General features: G+C 40.6%; 2 long non-coding RNA genes across 3 annotated transcripts in view; one reads left to right on the top strand and one right to left on the bottom strand.

The window, feature by feature from the left end:
• Positions 1 to 12,796, top strand: part of LOC139625160 (uncharacterized) — a 32,035-nt gene extending 19,239 nt beyond the window's left edge. Inside the window, exons 2-3 of the long non-coding RNA XR_011691851.1 lie at positions 3,187 to 4,251; positions 7,083 to 12,796. This is a non-coding gene — a long non-coding RNA (uncharacterized lncRNA). The remainder of the gene's footprint in view (positions 1 to 3,186; positions 4,252 to 7,082) is intronic.
• The window catches only part of LOC139625162 (uncharacterized), a 36,260-nt gene continuing 16,712 nt past the window's right edge, over positions 95 to 19,642 (bottom strand). The window contains exons 3-5 of one of the 2 annotated variants that reach the window (XR_011691855.1): positions 13,680 to 13,838; positions 4,493 to 4,535; positions 95 to 3,265 (exon numbers count right to left, since the gene is read on the bottom strand). This is a non-coding gene — a long non-coding RNA (uncharacterized lncRNA). Of the gene's footprint in view, positions 3,266 to 4,492; positions 4,536 to 5,279; positions 5,417 to 13,679; positions 13,839 to 19,642 lie in introns of those variants that run through there. The other variant, XR_011691854.1, reaches the window with a different exon arrangement.

The following is a 19,642-nucleotide window of genomic DNA, read 5'->3' as shown; positions in this document are numbered from 1 at the left end:
TGTTGGAGGTTATAATTCAGGATGGGCAGTTTGGGTTGAGACAGCATGTAGAGGGGGAGAACATACTGGAAACGGTGTTTGCTATTGTCCCCTTCATGTCATGTGTTGTTCTGACCAAATTAATTTCACCCTTTTAAATAAATAATAAAGTTAAATCTGATTTGATTTGTTGTTGGATGGTGATTCCAGTCTGTGTTGCTTCTGATACGGAGAAATCCTGCTGGTATTAAGAGTCTCTGTGGACGGCAGCCAGCAAGTTCCCCGTTTGACCTATTGTAGATGAGACTATCCCTTCGAGCGCCGCCGTTCAAGTGACTGACCTGGTTCAATCAACAGAACAAATGGGATTTCCCACAGCAAACCAAAGTCATGGTGGGAAAGGTCATACAGACCCTCCTGCCTGCCTTTTTTCAGCAGCAGTCTTTGGTTGCTACTTATCATGTATAAATAGCAGTGATGCATAAATGAAAGTGCAGTATACCATCGGGTTGAGATATGAGTGTGCAGCGCCAGCTTGTCCATAAGAGCGGCTGCATACTGTAAAGGCACATGTGACTGACTTCACCTCGCACTCGGTCTCGGTGCCGGTTTTAGCCGTGCCACCCTCAGATACCAAATCTCCACAAATAGGGTGAGATCACGTGAGGAGGCAGCAGGGCACGGTGCCAGTTGGATCATGTTGGTTGTAACCTCGCCCACATTCCTTTTAATACTCTGTCAGCCCCCTGGAAATACATTTTCACTGACACGTGGCGTTCCTGCTTTTACAGCCACTCAGCTGCCCAAGAAGTCAACCCCCTGTGTGAACCGTATAATGCCCTTATATTGCACTTGGGACAATGATGGAAGCGCCGAATATGTCAGCAGTAAAAAGACGCATAGCAGGAGTTCCTCTGCCATTTGACAGCTTTACGTTTAGCCTAAATATACAAGTACTGTGTAATACCTGGATTTTTTATTTAAGTGGACACCACGTATTGAGTCATCAGGAGGAGCAGTGCCTGTGAAAACAGCTGTCTAATATCGATCTGCAGCTCGAGAGGGAGCGTGAAAAGAGAGACACATAACACAAAACTGGAGGTGTAGGGTGGCAGACTGGGGGCAGGGGTGCTTAATGAAGGCTGTTATTGAGATGCATTGTGGGAAATGCAGCATTTTTTGGAGCATAACCCATATTAGGAACTAAAAGTGAGAATATAATGTTGCATCTGTTGCTTCATTTTGATTATTCTTTTTCTTATCTTTTACTCAGGTGTTTCCACTTTATGATCATTTATATTCCTACAGTTCCAGAGGGAAATAATGTATATTTTACATAAGATAAATATGATCAGTTTACAATATATGCATCGCTATAGATAAAACGACCCAACAATTGAGGGGATTTTGGTGGGAGAGAAGCAACCAGCAACTGAGTCCTGCTTTTTAATTGTACATCAAGATGTTTCAGCTTCCTGATTTGACATTGACATATGGAGACAGACATTAGGTTTGTTTCTTTAAGAGAGTGTTCTTGACATATTTCAAGGACAGCCTTTGAAGAAGCTGTCATGCAAAAATATCTTGTTTGCTTAAACGTCCCCACAGGACATGTAATATATTTAATTATGACTGTGGCAAACACATTTTCCACTTTTCCACCGCCTGCAAACAAGGTGACATCCTCCAGTGTTGTGTTTGAACTTTGTAACAACCTACTCAAACGTAAGGCGACTCAACACCTTCGTCATTCGATATGTTTTACATTCCTGAGTGACTTTCCCCAGCAGACGTACACATACAGCTGTAGGTGCAGTGACAGGAAGTGGAGGAGGATTTTAGCAGTAAGAGAGAAATTCCAGTTGAAAGTAGACCTGTCCATTGCGGTGGTGCTTCTTTGAAATGTTGCCCTTGGGTTTTACAACCAGTTTGCTACTGTAAACTGCCACGTGGATCGCAGCCGGAGTGGCTGATAAAATGTTCACCAGTGTGTACTTTAGATGTAGTCTTGAACTGTGGGAGATCCTAAAGAAATGATGCACAGGACATGATCAATATTTCAGTTTAATGGAGTCACACAGCCATGAAAACTATGAAAACTTGGTTTGAATGTAGAGTCCATGGTTAGGTTAGGCTATGTTAGGTGAAACTAATATGACAGTCCTGCAATAAATCCTCCTTCATGAAGGTTATAATGTTCAATTTTTTAAAGCGTTTTTGGAGAAGGGTTGATTCAAGTGTATGCTCATTAGTATGTAGTGCTGTGCAACTGTAATACATCATATAAAGAGGTTATATAATGTCAATGTAAATATAATGTTTCCGTTATTTAGGCTGCCCTCGCTGATAGAAATGTGTAAACATTATGTGGCCTCAGTAACAAACGTTGAGAGAATACATGTATATAAGAGGAATTTTTTCCAACTTTAAAGTGAAACTGTGCAACACTTAGGAGAAGAAATAACACTTGGTAACATCTTCCTCTTACAAATGAAAAGTCATGATCTGAGGCAATAATCACCCTCTTTCATTTTGATCCGCTTGGACGGGATTTTCTGAGTCAGGTTCATTTGCTCTGGTATGGTTCTGTAGCTTTTGGTGACTAATATTAGTTATATAGCTATTGTTGTTGTTTTAGAGACATCACTCAGTGAGTTCACTGACCTAATGACTCTTCTCTGCTTGTGCATTTATTATTATAATCTCCTCATGTTCAGCACAGTTGTCATAGTTTAAAGCTACATTAATGTGAGTAAAGGGGATCATTTGTATGTCAAGGTGATCATACATATATGTATATATAAGATATATAAATACTTAGGTGATCACCCAGAAAAGGTCACACTTACATATATTTGGAGCTCTGATGAACTGCAGGTCATAGGTTCCCCTATTACATATTGTTGTTTATTCCTTTTCCTGAACCTTCTGACCAGATAAACTAACATTTGTGTGAACTGCAACAAAGATGAGTTTCATGTTTTTGCCTGCTGTTATCTGAATTTCACAGCAAACCTATAACTAATAACACTCCCAACTCATAATGAGAGGAGTGGCTCATTTGCAGAGCTGAAAAATGTTCTCAATAACTCGCATTACGAAACAAAAGTTTGGTCACAAACAGTCATATCAGGACTCCATCATGTTCTTGCCCCTCTCGCTCTTTCACTCTCTCTCTCTCTCTCTCTCTCTCTCTTTGCTCTGCAGGGTGGGTGGTGTTGCGGACCCTCATGCAGCTCAGGTCCTGTTGCAGCTGTTGCACTTGTAGATGACTGAAGATACTGATCTGAATGGAGAGGATGCCATGGTGGAAGCAGTCAGTGTTGGATTCGGTTTCACTGCTTCTCAATGGAGGGCGCGGGTGCACACTCACACACATACACACACATGGTTTTTAATACTATCTACTTCCCCCTTTCTCTGAGAGGACACAGATACACCCTGAATGGGCCCCTGTGGTGCTCCTCACTGTGGCTGGGAAGTACCTAGTGTTACAACTGTCATGCTGCTGTGCTTAAAGGGACAGTGCTGATCACTTTCATTTGGCCTAGGCTCTGTTTTTAGTGCTTTTCAGTCACCTTAACAGAAGGTCATGTAGTCAGATGTTTGAGTTGTTGCCTTAAATAGTGTGTGAGAAATTTGTCTGTGCAGGGTGGTGTGCAGGAAGTGTTTTCTGTATTTGACATTGCACCTTTTGAGCAGTCAAACTCACTTGAGAGCTGGAGAAGACTCTTTAAACTGATATTGATTTGTGTTTCTCATATCTTTAATAAAAATGAAAATTAAGTGCGTTTAAATGGATCTGAATTTCTACAAACCCAATTTTAGCTTTTGTCTATGCTCTTGAAAACAGAAATAGAGAAGTGCACTTATTCTCACAACTCTGAAAGAGAAGCTGAATTTGTTTTGCAATAGTTCCTAAAAGTACATATACTTTTATTTGCATATTCCATGTGTATTTTCTAAGTCCTTTCCTGGAATCTTGTTAGACTGTTGAATGCTTTGAAAAAGCTGCACTGTTGTCTGAATACATTTTTCACCCGCGGCAGATGTTTACTGAGCGTGTGTTTTTCTTAGAGTCCAACAAGCGAAGTGTGCTCGTTACACTGAAGCTGGTCCCGTCCGCTCCGCATCACTGCCTCCTGTTTACAGCTGCAGAGAGTGAAAGCGTTTGGTCGGATCATGAGCTCCTCTCACTTTCCACAGGGGTCATTTTACACACACAAGACGCTGTATGTGAACTTGTCACTACATCCTAAGCAGAACACACAGGTATGGCTTTTTGATTCAGGTGCTGTCCTGCAGACTTTTCAATCATCGCAGTTTTCAAATAACTTTACGTCCTCTAACTCGCAGCTGATTTGGGTCAGTGATGTTATTTCAGTTACCTACAACACATTTACCAGCAAAGACCAATCACACAGTGAAGGATAGTCTGTTTTTTTTATAGCTTGGATCTTACCTTCATAGGTTTGACCATCACTTCTGTCGATTATGGTAACATTTTACTCACCAGTCGTTGCAGCAGGAAGGCAGCAGCGTTGTTTGGGAAAAGTCTGATGGGGTGAGAAACACAGACAGGTTATAAATAACCCTATGGGTTAAAGCTTCACCTTAACATGTAACACATTCCAGATAACAGTGGGAAAAAATATCAGTTACTCATCTTGTCTAATCACTCAAATAAACCCACAAATTTGCATCAAACTCCAACGTTTCCTCTGTTGCTGCTGCTTCAGTGTATACATTCACTCTCGTCCTTGCATGAGCCATCTCTGTCCAACAATGTAAAGGACACGGAAACGGTGTCTGAATGTCTCTTTGTTAAACTTTCGTAATGGCTGCATGTCGTCATTGTGCAGCACAAATGTTCTTTCCTTAAGCTAATTTCCTTGTTTGTGTCTTTGAAAATACTGTAACAATCAGCTTAGTTTTAAGCCCAGTTACCACCTTAATTTCAATGATACTCTGCTCTATTTACTAAGATCTGGTTAAATGAGGAAATTTCATTTTGGGTGCCTTTAATGCCCTTGTACCAGTTACCGCAGAACGTACTGAATGGAAACTTAAAAATATGTGTACACCACAATTTATTAGGTAGGAAGTCATTATGTGTCCATGTGAATGTGCAAGGTTAAACCAACTCAAGAAAACCCCCATTAAATAACCCGCATAGTCCAAAGCAGTCCAGAATAAACGTCCTAAAACACAAAATGAAATTTATGTCTTCCCCTGAAAATGCAAAAATAGAATCCAGGGACGGGAAAAAAGAAAAAAGATCCAAAAGGAAACGAACTCACCGGGCGCAGAGGTGGGGATTAGTTTTCTGGCCTAGAGTTGATCTCTGGTCCTCGGCTTCATGTGTTATCCTTTATGTGGAGGTTTAACCATAAAACGGGCTAAATGGTCTTTTTTTATCCATCTCTGTTGTAGACGGTCACAAATCTTCAGAGCTCCTGCATCTCTAACCTTTCATCCACTCTTTACCCCACCCCCCCTCCCCCGTACAAACAATTCTCTCTACCATTATGTTCACCAGGCCACGCCCCTTCACCTGTGCCCCCGGCCGTAACAGGTGACCTGCAGCAGGAAGCTACACTTGGCAACAAAGTCAAAGCCTCGCGTGACAGGGACAGAGTTTAATCAGAGTTTTCATCTTGCAAGCGTTTTTAGTTTTGAACCACCTAATTTGCATATCTTTACATTACTCTTCCCCTTGCACTTGTGGTAGTGCAGCATGTTGGCTAGCTGGTTGGTTGTGTTTGACTTCGTTATACCACATGTGAAAAAGCCAATCCTTGCCACCACGATGGTTCTGATTTCGAAAGGCAAACATGTTCCATAAATGTTGAGGTTTTTGCGAAAACCAGTGCAAGAGCCATGCAGCAGGCCGCAGACAAACGTAAAAGAAAGTGAAACTAAACGTTGCAGTTTAGGATTAAACTGTTTCAATGTTTATTACCGTCTACACGCCGCACAGACCTACCATATTTGCCGTAGTTGTGAACACAGTTTTCATAGTGCGTGGGGGGATTATTACCGACATTACGGGTACTTTCAATTTCGGTTTTATCTTCAGATAAAGTGAGAAATCAGTCTAAACTGATGACCTGTTCACACCCTGTCTGATTGTTTGACTGTTATCGTCTGACTTGGTTTTGGTGAAGCTGCCATATTGCACGGCAAACACTTTGTTGAAAGCATTTACCATGAACAGAGGGAGTGAAAATGCCAAAACCACAGAAATGAGCCACACAAGTTTTATAAAGTGGTTTTATCCTTTAAATTACAACTGTTTGACATATTCTTAGATACACTTATTAGCTTTGTGTGTGTGTGTGTGTGTGTGTGTGTGTGTGTGTGTGGGTGTGTGTGTGTGTGTGTGTGTGTGTGTGAAGGGCTGGGGGGGTCTCAATTGGTAGCCTGGCAAAGGCACCAAGCCAAGAACTCACCCACAGCCAGGCTAACTGTTTATCTCCAGTCTTTATGCTAAGCTAAGCTAACTGGCTGCAAGGTGTATTTACAGTACAGACATGCGGGTGCTATCAGTCTTCTATTGTTCTAACTATTTCCTTAACAAACAGTTTTCTGGCAGCAGCTGGATCACGTGGAGGTAAAACGCTTCGCTCCAGGGCAGATAAAGACTGATTTGACTTTTAGTTCAGTCTCCAGGTTTGACTGCAGAACAGGTGTTGGTTCCTGTCACTGACTTCACACTGCATTCCTCTCACTTTTGTCAGCCCAGCAGAAACCTTTGGATGTGGTCAGCTGAGTCATGCTCACTGGACTGGATATCCTTCTGCCACCATCACTTCGTATCTCCCCTGACAAAAGTATTCCCTCCCGCACATTCAAAAACCCCCCCCTACTTGAGCTCTCACTTGAAACACTCATCCTGCGCAGTTTTAGTTGCTGTCAAATGACAATTGTTTCAAGTGTTCGGAAACTGCGCCAGGTCAAGATGTCTGATTTTCTCTTTTGCTCGCTTTCATGTGAAGCCGTGGAAAAAAAGAGAGGAGGTTAAACAAACACAAACCTCATTAAAATAAATCTCTGACAACTCCCACTCCCTTTTTTTTTTTTTTCTTTTTTCTGAGGTGCAGGAATGTGCTGTCATGCTTCAGATCCCATGCAGAATTGCAACAGGACTTCAGGTAATGAATGAACCGGGGCTGTCCACCCAGCAACCAGGAAACAAAGAAAAACTGCAGCCCTCACTCCCAGACTGGTGAAGTTTCCCACCACCATGGCACCTCTTCATACAGGACAGTGTAACACACACACACACACACTCTTGGTATGGCGGCATGTTTACACACCACTCATGCACTCATCATTCATCTCTGTACTTTGCTATACACTGCATTGATTTTGTTATGACCATATAGTGGTCTAGTGTTTACCGTCTGCGTGCACTGTAAAGAAAAATTCCCTTGCTGTTTATTACATGTGAATTTTTTATCATTTGTAACACAACCTACTTCCAAAAGGGGACAGTTTCATACCCCCCCCCCCCCCCCCCCCCCCCCCCCAAACCTGTTTTCTCGAACAGCTTCTGGTTAAGAGCAATGAGAAATTTCCATTCTTGCTGATTTGTCTTTCCTTTATCATCAATTTTAAGTGGGCTGGGTTTGTGATGTCTTGTATTCACGGGCACCAATCAGAGTTTGGCAACGTTTGAATCAAAATGTGAATCAAAATGACAAACCACACGCACACAAGCCTGAAAAAAGAAACTAGCTGTGTTTGGGACTCTTAACTCCTACTAAACATGACATTTCAGATCTCAAGAAAGAGGATACTTTTCGTTGTGCAACAAAGTGAAGTACCTGTGGTGTCGTCTCATGTACTTACAACGTGCTGCGATGCTTTACAGCCTAGTAAACCTGTTTAAAAGTCAGTTAAACCAGCTTGGTATGTCATTTTTTTCCTTCTTTACTGGGTCTCAAAAGGGAGGAAGACAGTGAGGAGGTAAAAACAGGAGACAGCATGTAAAAGACTCGAGGTGTTTCATGTCAAAGGACATGTGACGAAGCTTTGCCTAAATCATAAATCTATGAGAGTAACAAAAGATAATGCATTCATCGTTTTAAATAATATTCTGCCATTTTGGGTAATACACTTATTTAATTTTGATTAATAAATGAGAAGATTGAGCCAGTCAGCTTAGCTTAACATAAATGCTGGAAACAGGGGGAAACAGCTAGCCTGGCTCTGTCCAGAGGTTAAAATCTCACTCATTAATACATTATTGTTTGTTTAATCTGTATAAATTAAACCATAAGAACCACAGTTAACTGTCTTACAAAGAGTTGTGAGTCGTATTATTTCTGGACTGTCAGATTTTACTATAAACATCAATTGCATGTTGATTTTGTGTCAACTGTATTTTTTTAATGTAGGTATTTACTTTTATTTAGGTTTCGTCTTTGAATTTTATGTTATGTTTTTACCTTTTATCTTATGTTTTCTATGTAAGGACCAATTGGAAAGTGCCTCTACTTTAATATGTTATCCACTGGCTACAGTTTGTCTCATAGATCAGTAATACATGTAATTCAAATCAGTTCAATCAGTTGTCAGGCCATCTTGATCTACTTACAGCTGTTTCTCAGTTTGTGTAAATGACTAACCTGCTCATGATATGTGTATTAAAACACATAAATTCTGGGCTAATCTGCATTATAGGAAGTTCCTCTACTATCATAATAATCATCCAGAGCTTTTCAGTTTAGGAAAAAGTCCCGACTGTCTGACCTTATCGTCACTGACCCAGCCCTCTGCCTTTTGATGTGGCTGCTCTGTTTGTTCACCAGCGCCAGCGGTCTGCTCTCGCCCATTCAACAATCTGCCACTTGCTAAATCCCTCACTCTGGCTGGGTAGCAGCAGCGGCATTGTTTGCGTTTTACACCAGGAGGTGAGAAACATGCGGCCCCATTCACACCTCTCAAGCCTCAATCCCGGCCGCAGAGTGCATTCAGCGGAAATCAGGTGTGACTTTTCACCTGCATTCAAACTCAGTCTGGGCTCTATTAAGACACCAGCAGCGTTGTCACTAATGCTGCTACTAGGAGCTGAAACCTGAAACCTACATCCCCAGTTTTTGCCTCTCATGTTATCATTTGTGACTTTCACATTATTGATTGCATCTGAGTCACAGAACAAAGCACCTGTTTCTCTCACAGTGATGTGAAAGCAAAACTTTCTGACATTTTCAGATTTCTCAGAGGCTTTTCCTCAGCTGGGAAAAAATTATATTTTGGATGCTGAACATTAAACAAAAATTTAAAGTCCCTCTTTTCAAATTCATCTACGTTTTAACTTGTGTATGTAAGGGATGATTTTGTGACATCAGAACTAATTTGGAAGCCAGTTATGGTCCAATGTGCAGCTCACACATGAATCCTACACTGCACATTTTCACAGTGGACTGAAGGAGATATCTTGTGTCCAGAAAAACCATATCAGAGACAAATCATTATCCAAGGATGAGTATTTTTCAATGTCTGAAAACAAGACTAGAGGAGATCTTTAAACTTGTTTTCCAAGTTTTGACTCGGTTGCCAGCTGGAAATTAAATATCTTCTTGCTTGTGTTGTGACATGGAAAAACAATATGACATTTTACTTTGTTATAAATTTAATGTAATGTAAAATAAGGCTAATGAAGTTTATCTGAGCGAGGATATAGCTACATCACCTCCATCCTTATGCCGCTGTTGCTCAGTTGCCACTAGACAAATGGACTAAAAATCGTCTTTACCACAGAGCCCATAGTGTGCTCTCAAACAACCTGCGGGGGTTTTTCAAAGTCTGGTTTGATTTTACTGCACCGCAAGAAGAGCAAATGCCCTCTGACTCGAATGGGATCATCAATGCAAAGCTGAAATGTAAAACAATGATTACATGTGAATCACCAACTACCTGAAACCATGATTCACTAACTGCTGATGCATACTCCCAGTTCTAAGATCATTCAGGAAATGGTGAGAAACGGTCAAAATCACAGCTTTGAGGGTGGCACGGTAACGTTCTTCTAGAGGCTGGAGAGTTAGAAAAGTAAAAGTGTATTCGTTAACAGGAAAGTTTTCAGAGTCTCCACTAGAGCTGTGAAAAAAGAAGAAAAAAAAAACTATGAATCATCACTAACAGGAACTATTGAGGCAACATTAAACACTTTTAGGTTACTCATTGATATGTGTTCCAGACTACAAGGCAACGACTTAATTGAAGAGCAAATAATCCAGTATTTACATTTTTTAAACATTTGTTTGCATTATCACAATGAGCAGCTGAATCATGAATACAGAAAATAGAAATACAGCATGCATTGCACACCGCAGGCTGCAGTGGTTTTTACAATTCATTGACAGGGAGACATAACAGCTGAAACTGCAGAGAGGAAACCATCAGTATCACATTAAGTTCCTCTTGTCTTGACAACTTCACTAGCACCATAAATGGAAGGAGTTTCATTCACAAATTTGCACTCGGTGAACCCGTGACAGCCCCCAGTAGCACCTCTGACACCGAGACCGACGGGTGACATGCAGCTCGCACAAATGCCACACATGCATGAACACTGAGATATGAGAGATAACCCTAACCCTTCTTTTCCTTGCAGAGAAACCACCAAACTGCAAATACAGTTCATGCAGAAGCACAATATTTCTTGAATTATTGATTTTTTTTAATACTACTTTCTGTCAAACTGCATTCAAACTGTTACAGAGCTACAATATCTTGGCTTTTGATCAGCTGCATACTGGATGTAAATATAGTGTAACCAAGTAAGGCCCAGCATGCACCACCATTTTCCATTACATCTGCCTCATAGATCAAATTTCAGAGGTTAACGGGACCAAACAGACTTATTTAATAGTATTAAAGTCAGTAATATAGTTTGCTGTGACTCTGTAGCCCTGTATTTTCACTACTAAAGGTCACTGAGGGTGTAGTGAGATAAAAATAGAAAAGGCCCATTAAGCATTAGTATGTCTTCATCAGCAAATCTTCAATTAAAGTAACTGCTCAGACTGCCAGTCATTTAATCCCTTTATCTAAAGGACCTCATTCACTACACTAATGTGCACCTACACAGTATGCATGTGTATGTGTGTCCGTGCACACAGGCACCTTTACATTTGTATGTGACTGCATCTTCTTATCTCCCCCATCAAGTAATATTATACAGCCGCCCTCACTACAGATTATCTCATTTATCTTTTTTTTCCATTTTGCACAGATCTTAAAGATTTCCCCAAACTCCCTGAAGCAGAGAGTGTGTAGATTAAAAAGTGTCCAGACATGCTGCAGGTGAGCAGTTAACCCTGCGTTCCCAGGCTCGGTGTGAAAAAATAGTCAGACGGCTGTGGGAGGTCTCTGAGTGCCTGTAACTTGGCAGGAGTGTGCTCAAAAGTATGCCCTCTCCTGAGTCAAACATCATCACAGGCTGCTACTTGCTCCTGTCCAACTGATCCACCCGCCCACACATGGGAAAGCACTTTCCAGGAATCATGCTCCACCGGTCTCCGTGCCCGGCCAGGCACTTTTATTTCATTTAAACCCATCACTTTGTTTGGGTTAAAAAGGTTTCTTAAAATAACAATCTGTACTGTAAGGCACAGTGAAAGGCTATAAAGTTCCTCTGTAAATTTAAACAGCAGCCTTTTAATCAAAGGCTTGGCTCAAAGTCACAAATAACGACGATACAACCGAAAGTGATCTTAATGCTGCTAGTGCCGACCACTCTGCTGAACAGGGCACAGTATACAGAGCTGTCACAGACTGTATAGACTTGAATCGCTCTGTATCAAAAGACTCTGTCCGAGAGCCCTCCTCATTCCTGGCGTTGATATATAAGCCCTGTCACGGACATGGAGCTGAGCTTTTCACTTTCATTGCATTTTAATGTGAAGGGCACCAGTTTGGCCCAGACAGTCAGAGCTGTATGAACTTCACATGAAACTTTAAATAACGTCTGTCTGAAAGACTCCTGGTCTTTGTAATGTGAGGTCTTTAAGCAGTTAAAGAGTTAAAACACGACAGATCTGACAGTAAAGATTTAAGAATTTGTTTCACAGGTTTCTGCCTATTATCTCACGGCTAGCACGTTAGCTACGAAGAACCTTTGGAAACTCTCGCCAAGAGTTAGATGAGAAGATTGATAGCATGTGTGTGTAGCTTAGCTTAGCACGAAGGCTGGAAACAGGGGGAAGGGGAAACAGCTAGCTAGCCTGGCTCTGTCCTCAGTCCCTGACCGGCTACTGGTCACCAAGAAATACCAAAACAATCTTTCTGTTCATGTTAAAGGAGATATAGTATGTTAATCTGTGAGCTTTAGAGGTTTTGGTAGGTATATTTATGAATTTATGGCAGCTGGTTAGCTGTTTCTGGTCCAGATGTGAAGCTAAGTGGCTTTAGATCCATACTTAGCGTACAGACATGAAGGTGGTAGAAATGTTGAACTACTCCTTTAAGATGTATTCAAACCAAATGAGAAGTGAAATTCTTCAGTAACAAGTGTTTAACTTGCTTTATTATATTTGACTGGTCTCAAAATATCACTTATTTGCTATTTTTGTCCAGATCCCTTTCCCTTTTCATGTCTCTTTACCTTCATGAATTGTTTTTTGGTTTTTTTTTTTGCATCTTTGCAATCATGGCAATGTTTTTTTACAAATATCTTTATATACTGACACAATATTGTATATCGGATATTGCTTGGCCATAATGTTTTTATTTGATCAATTAAAGTTGTATTATTATATTTTTTGTATTGTCAATAAATAAATTAAATAAACTTTCTGATAAATGACTTTTACGTTCCTTTTGTTAGAGACTCTGAAGATGCATTTGTCTGTATGGCAGTGGTTGCATTTTGATGACATGTATGTCTGCATGAAACTCATAAAACTCAAAAAAGTATTTTTTGGATTCCAGATAAAACACTAGGGCACCGTTGATGTCTGTGGAAAATGTACAGGCATCTAGGTATTGAAAAATTCAGTTCTGCTTAATCTATTTTGTTCAGTGTCTTCACTCTGAGTCATGCTTAGGGGAAGTTGTCACTCTCTTTATGCATATCTACTGGTTGTGAAAACTAGGGCTACTTTTATGCCTTTGCCATGCAATTTAGAAATCATACTGTCTACAGTGGGGCCTCCCCTGGTCACCCTTTCTCTCAGTTCTGCTAAGCAAAGTGTGTATCCACTCACCAGATCACACCATTAACCTCAGTGTATTGTATTGTAGAGGGGGGAAAAAAGCACATCTGACTCAAGGCTTTTCTTTTGAAAAGTGCTGTGGTGTAGATACCAGTAATGTACATTCAAATGTCACCTGGTATCTTCTGAAAACCACAAAATATGCAAACATGACAGGAGTTATTATCTTTGAACAATAATTAACATCAGAGACGGAGGCAGCTGATCCAAGAGGATGTGTGCACTGAAAGTGATTCTCTCCTCCTCTGCTCTTTCCATGCTCACAGCAGGGAGCCGACGAGTGAATTACCTTAGCGTTTACACAGATGCTGACATTTAGACAGGGCCATGAGAAAGGGGAAAGACAGAGTGATCAGGTTGCAGGCAGTGAATCATTTTGTTCGCCTGAAATTCTGTGTGTTTATAGTAGAGTGTGTTGTTAAGCTCTAACATAACGGCTTGAGAGAGGATGGGACATTTCGCTTGTCTGTTTACCTGCTGGGTTTGTGTTAGTGGGTGTCACTGTTGCTCTTTGCCCTCCTCCTGGGTCTCTCCCTGGGAATGGGTCAGTCGGTGAGGGTGTGTGAATGTTGGTTAAGCAAACTAACATCACTCAGAGCTGCCTTCTGACACCAGTTTTACAGCTGAGGGGATCTGGAAACAGGAAAACAACAAAGTCTCATTCACTTTTCAGACATTTAAAAAGAGCTTTTTTTTTTTTTTTTTGCTCTTAAACACCCTAATTCATTTTTACTGCTGAAAGTTGTACTACAGATGCAAGTTTTAAAATTTAAATTGCACAAGAGGAAATTGCATCACAAACATTTCAGAAGGAAGTCAGCGTGCTTATTCTAAATTTAATGTGGTAAACCACTTGACTCTACAACCTTAAATATCAATATCTTGAATGAAGGCCATGTTGTTCATGTGTTTTGACTTTGCCGCAGCCCTTGCATGTTTATCACGCTCCTGACACTTCTAGGAATGATCGTTGTCACGTCTTCGCAGAATGTAGAGCATGCTCTTGGTGGTGTGGAGCTATAATTAAGCAGCAGTGTCCTCTTTGTTTGAAATGAACCCTCTTTTAGGTGATTCACTATAGCTTTTGGTATGTTGTTTTTTTTTGTTTTTTTTTATGTGGGCCAATTAACATGCTAATATCCTGAGCCAGAGGTTAATATACAGGATTCATTCTAATTAATTAAGAAAGGTGCATGAAATATGCATCAAGAAAACACACAGACCAATTTGTTTATGAATAATTTAGGGGATATTTGTAGGAATATTTCGTCAACTCCTATGTGACTGCGGCACTCCAGAGGGTGTCAGCATTTTAAGGTATAATTTAGGAAAAAAAAATTGCAGTTGTAGACACCCCCTACCCCCCAAATCATATCCCCCAAACCCGTCTTCGTGTTTCTCCCTCCTGTCCCCTCCTGCAGTTCAAGCATCAGAATTGCAAATATGAAGCAGGCCAACTCCTAAATCAGAATTATTAATGACCGAGCCTTTTGAAGTTTACTCAGGGAACACTCACTTCACAGACGAGCAGTAAAGTATTTAGCTTTGTGAGCTTCAGTTTCACATTAGGGCAGGTTGGACAACATATTCTTGACCTGGAAACAATTATTTTAACCCCCTACTTAGCATTTCTAAGCAGCACATGAACAAATTTAAAATATAACACACAATGTTGTAGTTGTACATCAATATGAGGACAACGGTAAATCCTACTGTGAAGTGTCCAAAACTGATGTATATAATCAGATATTGAATTATTTACAATATAACAATATGAAATATTGTATATGTGTATATTAACTATATGTTATTATATTTATTACAGATCTAATTATTAAGATTTTAATGAAATTGAACAATGTTTATAAACTGTATCACAATGGACAGTTTAAAAACATAGTAAATAAAATCAGTCATTCCATGCATTGTTCTTCCTTGTTAAAACTTACTGCCTACATTACCCACAATGCAACTCTGCCATAGACAGTTTGGTCAGAGATCCAGGTTTGATATGCTGGTAGCAGCAAATGTAGCTTTGAACCACTAGCCACAAGCACAGATGAGGAGCAGACTACAAAGCTCACTTGTTTTTAACACCACACCCCCAGATTTTTTTATTTTCAAATTTGTTGACGTGTAAAACCACTGGAGTTCCCCTTTATGTTATTCTTTTACATCAAAAGTGTTCAAAAGGCTAAACACTGGGTATGAATGCAATGTATGTGTCACCACGAGCATTTATCAAAAGTGCTAATACATACAATCATTTTCAGTGTTATTCTTCAGAAGATTAGCTGTTGTGAAAAAAAAAACAGACTGTGGTTGTCGTTTTCAGTGTCTGTTGTTTTACCAACATGAGTGTGTTTGGCTGCACTGTAATCACACAAACCAGTTTCTCTGCTGTTGTACTGACAAAGTAGCTGCTCTGTGATATCAAACTGCTGTTACAACGGTAGCCAAATCAAACAGGTCTGAAAGTAAAACAACTTTAATGACGTACTTACAATCATATTAATTACGTTCACTAATGAAGTGTTTACTTTTTAAATACTAAATACTTCACTCTCCATGGAGATGCAATCTGACGATGAAGGCTGTGAATGAAAATCTAGTAAGCGGGCCTTGAGTTTGGAACGCTAATCACTGTTTTCAAGGTTAAGAATGAACATTCAAGCAAACTCGTTTATGTAGATACAGGTGAACAATTTATAACAACCTGTTTCACATGTTTGTTTATATTTGATCAGATATGATTATAGCCATGTTATACTGTGTTATGTGCAACACCATTGGACGCTTCATATGAGAACAGTTGACAAATATATTAATAAATACTTTAACATGTCCTATTATCTGCTGACAGCTACACTATAATGTGTTATGAATACATTAAGTGGTTAAATGCTACACAAGGGATCTGAAAATAAAGTGTTGCCTTTGAGGTTAAAAAGGAAAACAAGAATGTTGGTCTGAAGAAAACTTCAGAGCAAAAAGCTTTTCTGGGGCATGAGGACATGTGGGCTTTTCAGGTCACACATGCTGATTTGTCTCCAGTAATTTCACCAATACTTCACTTCTTGTCTGAGTGGGCTGCTTGTGACGTTAAAGCTCGCACTCTCTCTCTCTCTCTCTCTCTCTCTCCCTCTCTCTCTCTTCCTCTGTCTCTCTTTCTTCCACACACACAAACCACAACTGGATGAAAGGTTGTAATTTTCAACACAGTGGTGTTTAGGCATCTCGCACCTAATATAGTGCCTGTTGTTTGGGATGAGTGCAGTCCTGGAGAAGCAGCATAGAATCATGTCTACAAATCAGAGCTCAGGCCCAAAAAAGACAGAGGTCACAGGGTGCAGCTCCACGGCGCCTGAAATTTATTCAGCTTCCTCTTCTACTATCAAGTGATCGGATGCGGTAGCAGGGAAAGGTCAACTAAGAGGGAACATTTGATGATTCAACACTCAGCAAATGACTTCGTCCACATTGATGACTCTGGGGGAAAAACGCCCTTGACCTCATGAAGAAGCTTTTATTATTTGAATTGAATAAATCAATTATCGTCTTTGTGCACAGTCACAGCCGCGAGACGAAATGTCTTTTTTATGTGCCACCACATTCATAAATAGGCTGATTAGGACGACTGTGGGTGTGAGGATCATGTGCTGCAGTGTGATAGACAGTGAATGGCTGGCTGTGTTAGCTCACAGAGGAGGAGACTCCGGGATGCCGTGTACATGAAGGGTCCTCTGTGTCTCTGCCATGCACACAAGTATGCATCTCATTACTAACTTTGGACTGAAATAACTTGGGCTTAAGGCCACCTCTGCTGAGCCCTGACCTGCGCTGTCCACAAACTTGACCCTCCAACGTCATTCGTGTCATTTTGTGGGTACAAGCCGCTGATCCAGAGCCTTTGTATGAAGAGACTGTTGATGTCTCTTGTCGAAAAGTTGATCATATGACCACAAAAAGACTGAAAAATGACAACAAAGAGACACAAAATGACCAGAAAGACATGCAAAACAACTGCAGAGAGATGGTAAACAGCTCCAAACAGATGCAAAATGACCACAAAGAGTTGCAAAACAAATACAAAGACACAAAAAAAACTACAAATAAATGCAAAACAACGATGAAGAGATGCAAAACTGCAAAATGGCCATGGAGAGACACAAAAAGACTACAAATAAAGACTAATCAACCACAAAGAAACACAAAATGACCACAAATGATGTGGGTGTGCCTCTTTCTGTTTGGATGTCTTGGCATATCTCTACATGGCTGCAGGCTATTTAACGTTACAAACAGCGGCTATTCATTAACATTGTTTCATATTAGAAGTTGTTTACTTGGCATTTTGAATTAACAGTCGGCTATAACTGTTAAAGGTAATGCACGCTTCATTATTGCCAAGAGCCATATGGCTTGACATTGTTGTTGCCACTGACAGTTCAAAGTGCACACCTGAGAGAAATCCTGTACATGTCAGCAAACTGTAGCCCACCACTCTCTGGCCGGCGTCTGTCAGGGAGATTGTGGGACTTTTAGACAGTTATCTGATAACAAGGCTGCATGATAAGTGAAGAAAGGCAAAGACAAAAAGACATTTACATACATACACACACATACACACCGGTGCGTTCACAAACCATAGTTAGTAATTGACAAGGGCTCAGGGCAAATGTGCCCTTGAAGGTTCATAAAAAGCCAGTAAAATGAGGGGGCAAGAAGCGCCCCTGATGATTATGAGTAGCCTTTTTTGCATTTCAGCCTGTTCACATGTCTTTGATGGGTAGTCAAATATTCATGTGAGAGTGAGACTGGTGTCCCACAGGGGCCACTGAAGACCTTCTCGGGAGCTTTTGATCAGACTCAGCGGGATGAAGCAGCAGCACATGGCTCTGATTGGTACTCTATAGACTTAATTGTATTTTATATCATGTAAAACAAAACAAAACCTTAGTGGAACAACAGGAGTGTCTGGCTAGAAACATGCTCTTTCAATTATGTCATAAATCAGTGTTAGTTTGCCCTAAAAACCACATTAAAAAATATCTATAACTTGTGTTGTTCGTCCTGAATGAGCAGTGTCAGTGTTGACCAGTTTTGTGGTGTGACAATGCCATGGTTAAGGTTTGGTTCAGTTTAGGCACAAAAACAATATAAGGGAAAGATCATGGTTTGGGTTAAAATAAGAGTTTCAAATTACTTCTCAGTAAAGATTACACGACTGTTGTTCTAATCATTAAAATAACCATGTAATGCTTGAAAATGTTGACAGTCTTCTGATTTGGCCTGTGTTAAAGGGGCTACTTGTAAATGTTCTCTGCCGCCAAAAGTGTTTTCTTGCCGGGAGCGGGTTGTGGTGATTGCCGCCTAACAAGAGCTTCAGCCACTGTTGCGTTTACAAGACAAGACGTTGTAATACTGAGCAGCATTACGTCTTCAGGACATCGTCAGATTGGAGGCTACAGTGAGCCGCTACCCGAAAGTGAGGAGATGAGCCGGGGCGAGCTGCTGGGCATGCTAACAACGTGATAGAGCCAAGAGTTAACGCTGGCGTTGCTTTTCACTGCTGGAGACCGCTCTCGGCGAGCAAAGGAATGAAGTTTGATGCTGAACTTGCAACATGTCTCCTAGACTGGTAAATAAACAGCTGTTAATGCTAATGTTAGCTATGTAGCAATAGCAAAACTTACAAATGGCTCTTTTATAGTCCCACATTTTGTTGACCCATTCTTCCAATCCCATGCTGACTTTTCACTCTAAAACGTCACCTTACTACCGCTGCTAGAGCGCTTTGTCACTCGAGCACAAACACATTTTGTGGAACGGGTTGAAAGAACAATTTAAAAAGAAAAAAATACTCCAATACGCAAGCAATGAATATGACTAAACTTGGTAGCTGGTGTATATTTGCCGTTTGGGAAAAATGCGAATAAAACAAGAAACATAGACTGAACATTTTATTTTGGACAGGTGATAAAACCAGTGGCGAGCTGTTTATATAAATCATACATTAAATGAACTCACTAACCATGAGTAAGTGTATGTTGTGTTTGGATAATACTGACAGATTATTATTTTATTATTATTATTATTGTCTCATTACCACTTGGCGCCACAGAGGGCGACAGTGTACGAAACCATACAGCTTTTGGCTTAAGATAGACGTAGTCTGGTAGTAAGTTCAGACAGTTGTTACAAAAATCAGGGCTGTCACATTTTTTTCAGATTTTATACAACAGTATATTCACAAACAGTTTTAATAAGCTCCAGCCTGGCGCATACATGCTGATGCATCCACACTCAAGCTTCCGGCTCCTCAGAGCATCCTGTGTTAACAATTCATTTGCCGGGTCATAAATCTGTCCAGGCCCCCAGCAGGAAGCAGGTTGAGCCTCTTACAAGAGAGGGCGCCTCCACTATAGCGTCACCCA

Source organism: Trachinotus anak, unplaced genomic scaffold, assembly GCF_046630095.1.
Source record: "Trachinotus anak isolate AG129_WGS33_773 ecotype Australia unplaced genomic scaffold, CSIRO_AGI_Tana_v1 ptg000009l, whole genome shotgun sequence".
In the NCBI taxonomy this organism is placed as follows: Eukaryota; Metazoa; Chordata; class Actinopteri; order Carangiformes; family Carangidae; genus Trachinotus; species Trachinotus anak.
The sequence above is the reverse complement of the archived record's forward strand: the minus strand, read 5'-3'. Positions and strand labels throughout refer to the sequence as shown.